At 43.2% G+C, this 6,363-nt stretch overlaps 1 non-coding gene across 1 annotated transcript; it reads left to right on the top strand.

Annotated features, from left to right (window-relative positions):
• The first annotated feature begins 2,410 nt into the window (after positions 1 to 2,410).
• On the top strand, positions 2,411 to 2,517 carry LOC141658279 (small nucleolar RNA R71). The gene has a single exon (XR_012549173.1). It is a non-coding gene; the product is annotated as a small nucleolar RNA R71 (small nucleolar RNA).
• The last annotated feature ends 3,846 nt before the right edge of the window (positions 2,518 to 6,363 follow it).

Genomic DNA, 6,363 nt, shown 5'->3' with positions numbered 1-6,363 from the left:
AACAATGTTTTGAGAGAGCAATTGATCAACTAATAGTTGATCAAGAACGGCCACGGAATGGCCCACTTGGTCGGCTTCTGGCTACTAGAGGTAGCCTCAATAGTGCTCATCTTCTCAGCTGCACTCTTCTCAGCTCCAGCATCTGCAGAACTCAACGGATCAGCATGTCGGACATCTTCCCACTCAATGACCTCTTCGGACTCGTCGGAATCCAGATCAGACTTCGTTGCTTTGACTGGCTCATCCTCGGGCTCCTCATCCGTGCCATAGCTAAGGCATCCTAGACCGCCTCTTTGAACGATTGGCTCCTTCACAGCTGGAGCAACATGTGGCTCTTCCTTCCCGAAACCAGCTCCTGCAATGTCTAAAACAGAAGAATCTTCCTCCACTTTGCTCCCAGTCTGGGGCGGAGGTGTCACAACAGGAGTAGGAACAGAGATAGGCATATCTGGAAGTATAAAATAAGATTTCTTTTCAGAAACCGTATTGCAAGTGACGGGCCACATGGGGTCTTTCTTCCTAGCTGTCTGGGCAAAGACAATGGAGTGCTTCCCTACCTTAAAGGTCAAAGTACCCGAACCAACATCAATAACTGCACCAGCAGTGTGCAGGAATGGTCTACCTAGAATGATAGGAATGTGGGCATCTTCGGGCATATCTAGTACCACGAAGTCAACAGGGAAGAAGAACTTCCCTATTTGCACGGGAATGTCCTCTAAGACTCCTATTGGCTGGACCGCAGAGCGATCAACCATCTGTACTGTCATGTTGGTCACTGCAAACCTAATCAACTTTAACTTCCTAGCAAGACTCAAGGGCATTACACTAATACTGGCTCCTAGGTCACATAAGGCCTTCTCAATAGGAAAGGTGCCAATGTTACACGGGACTGAGAAACTACCCGGGTCTTCTAGCTTAAGGGGTGCAGTGTGGGTCAAATAAGAGCATGACTCCTCAGTGAGTGCGACAGTGTGCACAGTCTCAAGTGACTTCTTCTTAGACAAGAGTTGCTTCATGAATTTCATATAAGCAGGCACTTGATTGACTAACTCAAGAAAAGGAACTTGTACATTTAAACTACGGATAACATTTTCAAATTTATTAAATGATACCTGTTCCTTCGTCGGCACTAATCTCTCCGGATAGGGGGCTGAAAGTAGAAACTTAGCCCTCTCCTCAAAATCTCTCATGCCGGCATCGGTGGACTTAGGCTGGAAGTCCACAACCTTCTCTTTGTTGTAGCTTGACCCTTCTTCAGACCGTCTCAAATGTGAACCATTAATCGACAAAGGGTCGTACCGGAACCGAATCGACCCATCGCGGTCGGTGCTGTCCTCAATATTTTCGGGCGAGAGTACCGAAACAAATGATCCCTCAAGTTATCGGGCATCGGAGGACGAAAAGAATCACTATCAGCAGCGTTGTCAGTCGATCGACCAGGTTGGTCAGTCGATCGACTGACTTCTTCAGGAACAGTAGCTTCTGGTTGTCGCGGACCAATCGATCGACTAGGTATATCAGTCGATCGACTGACATACCTGCTGATCGTCTTTTTCTTGTTTTTGTTCGTCATAGCCTTCTCCTTGCTTGGTTCCACCTCATCCTTTTCAGTGGCATCCTCAACCATAATGGTCCCATCAAGGGTAGACCCACTCCTCAAGGTGATTGCATTTAAGGTCTCCTTTTGATCAGTTTGAGTCGGTAAATGTCCCGGAGCTCGAGTTGTATTCTTGCTAGCCAATTGGGCAATTTGGCTCTCTAACATCTTCATCCCGACCTCTCTAGCACAGGGATTCCTTCAAAGAACAAATTCTTCAACTCATTGAAATCGAACCTTGGGCTTGTTGCTGCTCTTTGTGGGACATACGGAGGCTTTTGGTACTTGTTGTTGCTTATGAGGGGGCACATAATTCTGCTTTATTCTTCTTTGTGGAGGTTGAGTCGGATTCAAGACATTTTGGCTACTCCACCTCAAGTTTGGGTGGACATTCGGCTCATAGTAAGTGTTTGTCCGCCTATAATGTTGAAAGGCGGACAAGACTCAAAGGGACTAAGACAATTATCTAAACATGCCCCTCGGCTCCACATCTTTTACGAGCATTTAAAGGACCCAGTTCAAAAAAAGCATTTACGTGGTAAATGCCTCCTTTTGAAGCTCCTCCCAACTCGTACTTGTCAAATCTCGCCGTGAGAGCTTCTAATGCAGCTACGAAGGAGATTCGACACTCTCCTTTGATTTCCCCTGGAATTTCCATACTCGGCTTTGTGGGTGGCCAAGTCATCAATGATCTTCCACCCCTTAGTCTCCACCGTATTCTCCTGGAATCTGCCATTAGCTGTCGCGTCCAGGATAGCCCTCTGATCGTCATAGAGCCCATTGTAAAACTGATTGCATAAGCTCCACTTCTCAAACCCATGATGCGGAATGGTTCGCACCAGCTTCTTGAAACGGACCCATGCCTCATGAAAGTTCTCATCAGGCCCCTGTTTAAAGCTCGTGATTTGAGCTCTAATGGCATTTGTTTTCGAGGCAGAGAAGTATTTCTTGTAGAATGCCAAGGCCAAAGAATTCCAGTCGGTGATCCCATTAGCAGCTCGGTCCAGGTCTCTGTACCACTCCCTTGCAGCATCGCGGAGTGAGAATATAAACACAGTCTCCTTTATCTGGTCCTAGGTCACACCGGTCGGCGGGGGTATAGAGCAGCAATAATCGATAAATATCTCCATATGCTTGGCTGCATCTTCATTTGCAGCTCCCCCGAATTGGTTCCTCTCAACCAAGTTGATATAAGAAGGCTTCGTTTCGAATTTCCTATCAGCTCCCCGTAATTCAAACCCCTTATATAGATTTGCAGCTGTCGGCTTTGAGTGACTGGCTATACTCACTTCTTCGGCCATGACTGGAAAATCCGGAGATGTGACTTTCTCAGCTGAAGAAGTGGAAATGGGTGATGAAGATGGATCCTCCTCGTATAGCTCGTTCTCGTAGTAGCTAGACAGAGTACTCAGCTCTTCCTCTGTCGGCAATATCCTAGATGATCGTCTCAACTCGCGCAAAGTCCTCTCAATCTCAGGATTGAACGGTACTAATTCACCACCCTGTGACCTACGCATAAGAAAAAACTACAAAAAGAATATGAGAAAAGTTTAAGGAACGAATGTCCCTTAAACTAAGAAACAGACTAAATAAAACAACTAAAAATTAGAACAATTGCATCCCCGGCAACGGCGCCAAAATTTGATGCCTATCGTTATGCACCAAAAATAATATTTATAATTTCCAACTACAACTATAGATAGCGGTAGCAGGGTCGAACCACAGAGAGGCAGATGTAATTATCAGTTGTCTAAATTTAGTCCTACGGTAACAGTGTGTGGGGGTCTTCTTTGATTTGGTCTATAGCTAAAGGCAATGAAATATAAATTAAACTAAAGAAATGTATTAAATCAAATATTAAGAAGGGGACTAGGATGATCGGTTCACTATAGTTTCGGCGGCAGCAAACTAAGTAGGTCTAAATCAAACACATGAGGCGGGAAAACAAGAGGTCCTCTCGGTCCACTCTTAACAAGTAGCATCTTTCGATCTCGCTACGGGTCCCTAATATCACTAGTACTGACTCTCGTCCTGAAAAGTGACTAATAATCTAAACTTTACCTATCTTTCGATCTCAGCATAGTTTAGTCATTTTAATTGGTGGTCTAACAACTTCCCCTATCTTTCGATCTAATGGGTCAGTCAAAACCTAAACATTCAACTAGTCGCGTGCACTCGATTCGTCAAATATAGAATTAAATCAATTAAAACGAAGGTAACACCTCACGTGGTCAGTCGATCGACCAGGTATGGCGGTCGATCGACCAACACGCGATTTCAGGCCAACTTAATTCTAATGCCGCCTGACTATAGATTCCCTACATCCTAGCACGAATAAATTAGCTACTCATGATTGTTACGAAAACGACAACAAGATTAACGAAATAGACTACTGAATTCATGCTTGAATTAAATAAACAAATAAATAACATAAACGATAAACGGTTTCGGGAGATCTAACCTAGCAATTCTATACTACGAATGGAAGCAAACAAACTGAATATTGAAACAGATGAGTACCGTGTAGAGGAATTGCAGAAGAGAGATAAAAACCGATTGCAAAACGAACTTTATTAATGAAAGAGTAATAATCTATGAACCCTACTTATTTCTCTAAAGTTTCTGATAAAAGACTTGATTAAAACTTCATAATCATAGCATCAGGAATGAGTTACGTTATATAGGTAAACGTACGCAACTTTATTCTAAAATCTAAAACGTAATGGGCTTCCTTAATCTCGATCTTTTAATTCTCGTCAGAATAGCGGTGTGGTCGATCGACTAGGATAGGCAGTCGATCGACTGGTAAGCTCTAAACAGTAGCTCCTGTTTGTCGTGCATTGGTCGATCGACTAAGAGCAGCGGTCGATCGACTGATGTAGCTGACAGTCCGCTTTTAACTTCTCGTGGATTTGTCTTTCGGGCCTCGAAATGCGCACCAAGCTCGTTCCTTGAGCGAATACTTCACGTCAAATGAAATGCAAGATACTCGGGGACGGATTTAGCTCAATTTCTACCCATTTCCGCATAAATCTGCCATATTACATAAAAATACGAAAGTAGACGAAATGGGGCAAATAGTAGCATAAAACTACACAAATGAGCTCTGAAATGCGTGTAAAATAGGGTGTAAAACATCATATAATTGACACGCATCAGCGTCCTCAAAAGAATCCGCTCGTCTCCCTTCACAAAGACGCTCGTCTCCTGCTGAAGACGCTCATCTCAGCACGGGTTGCAATTTCTCAAACTGGATGACAAAGAATCCGAGCGTCCCGACCTGCAGACGCTCGTCTCCCCTGCTGAAATTCAAAATTACGGGATTAAAACCCCCTTTCCCATTTCATTTTCTTCATTCAAAACATAAACATACATTCAAAACCCTCAAAACCCTTAATCCCTCCATCCACAAAAATCAATTTCCTCAACCAGATTCACCCAAATCAATTCACAACTTCCTCAAAACTCAAACAAATCACTCCTATATCAACAAAAAGCCATTTAAACATCCAAATCCTTAAAGTTTCAATCGATTTTCTATGGTTAAAGGCAAATTTCAAAAATCCTAAATCGATTATTCATTGAAGCTTGAGGATACTAGAAGAATTCAAGCAAATCTTTGGTTGTTGATACATACAAGGAGAAGAACAATGGCTATGACCAAAGGTGGAAGCAAGGTACCTATAAAACCAAACCTTTCCAAAAGGCAATAAGCACTTCAAGCCTCAAAGGCTTTGGTGGTTCAACAAGCAAGAATGGAAATTCAAGAAACTCCTATTCTTATGGTGGAAGCTACTCCTTCTATCTCGGTTATTCAGCAACTAGAAAAATATCCGGAGGTAACTTTCACATCCGATTCTCATAGGAAAAATTTTGTGTCTCTTGCTAGGAAATCGATTTTACCCACCAAGTTTATTTGCCAAGATGCCTTGACCAAATTGGGTGTCCTTGAAAGGACCAAGAACTTCTTTGAGTCTATGGGGTTGCTTACATTGTTTAATATGCAAGAATTGACCTACCCCTCCCTCACCTTGGAATTTCTAAGTTCATTGAAAGTTACAAAGGTGGAGACTCGAACGATTTCCGCCTTGAGAATATGGATAGGAAGATGTCCTTTAATGAATTTGGCAAAGTTTTCGGTCTTGATAATGACTCGACTTATGTCAAGAAACCTTCAACAAAATATGATCCCGCCCCTTTGTGGAAAGCTATTACCGGGAGGAAATTCGAATCCTTCCATGAATGTTGTGCCCTCTATGTTCATCACCCGGGCATAAGGGTGTGGCACAAGGTAGTGGGAAATACTCTTATTGCTAGGAAGGGAACAAACCACTTCACCGAACTTGATTTTATCTATCTCGAGTCAACCTTGAATGTTGATAGAAAGTTCACCACGAAGTACAATATTCTTCAACTTTTGATCGAAAGGTGGCTTAATATCGATCATGGCAAGGAAGGTGCGGCCTTTATAGTAAGTGGGGGATTGGTAACTTGGTTGGCAAAGCACTTCAACCGGAATTTCAACAAAGATGACACTTATAAGCCGGTTTAAGGGAGGCCACCTTATTGATCTAGCCACTATGGTTCACAAATTCCATTGGGTCAAGAACGACAATCTTGACAACAAATTTGAGTGGCTTACAAAAGATGCCAAGTCCTTCATTCTACCGAACAAAATTTGTCGGCTCAATGTCCGTAGCCCACACTATCTTCTCCCACTCTCCGAGGAAGCTGACTCCATAATACAACACCATAGGGAGGCCATT

This window comes from Silene latifolia, chromosome 5 (genome assembly GCF_048544455.1).
Source record: "Silene latifolia isolate original U9 population chromosome 5, ASM4854445v1, whole genome shotgun sequence".
Taxonomy (NCBI): Eukaryota; Viridiplantae; Streptophyta; class Magnoliopsida; order Caryophyllales; family Caryophyllaceae; genus Silene; species Silene latifolia.
The sequence above is the reverse complement of the archived record's forward strand: the minus strand, read 5'-3'. Positions and strand labels throughout refer to the sequence as shown.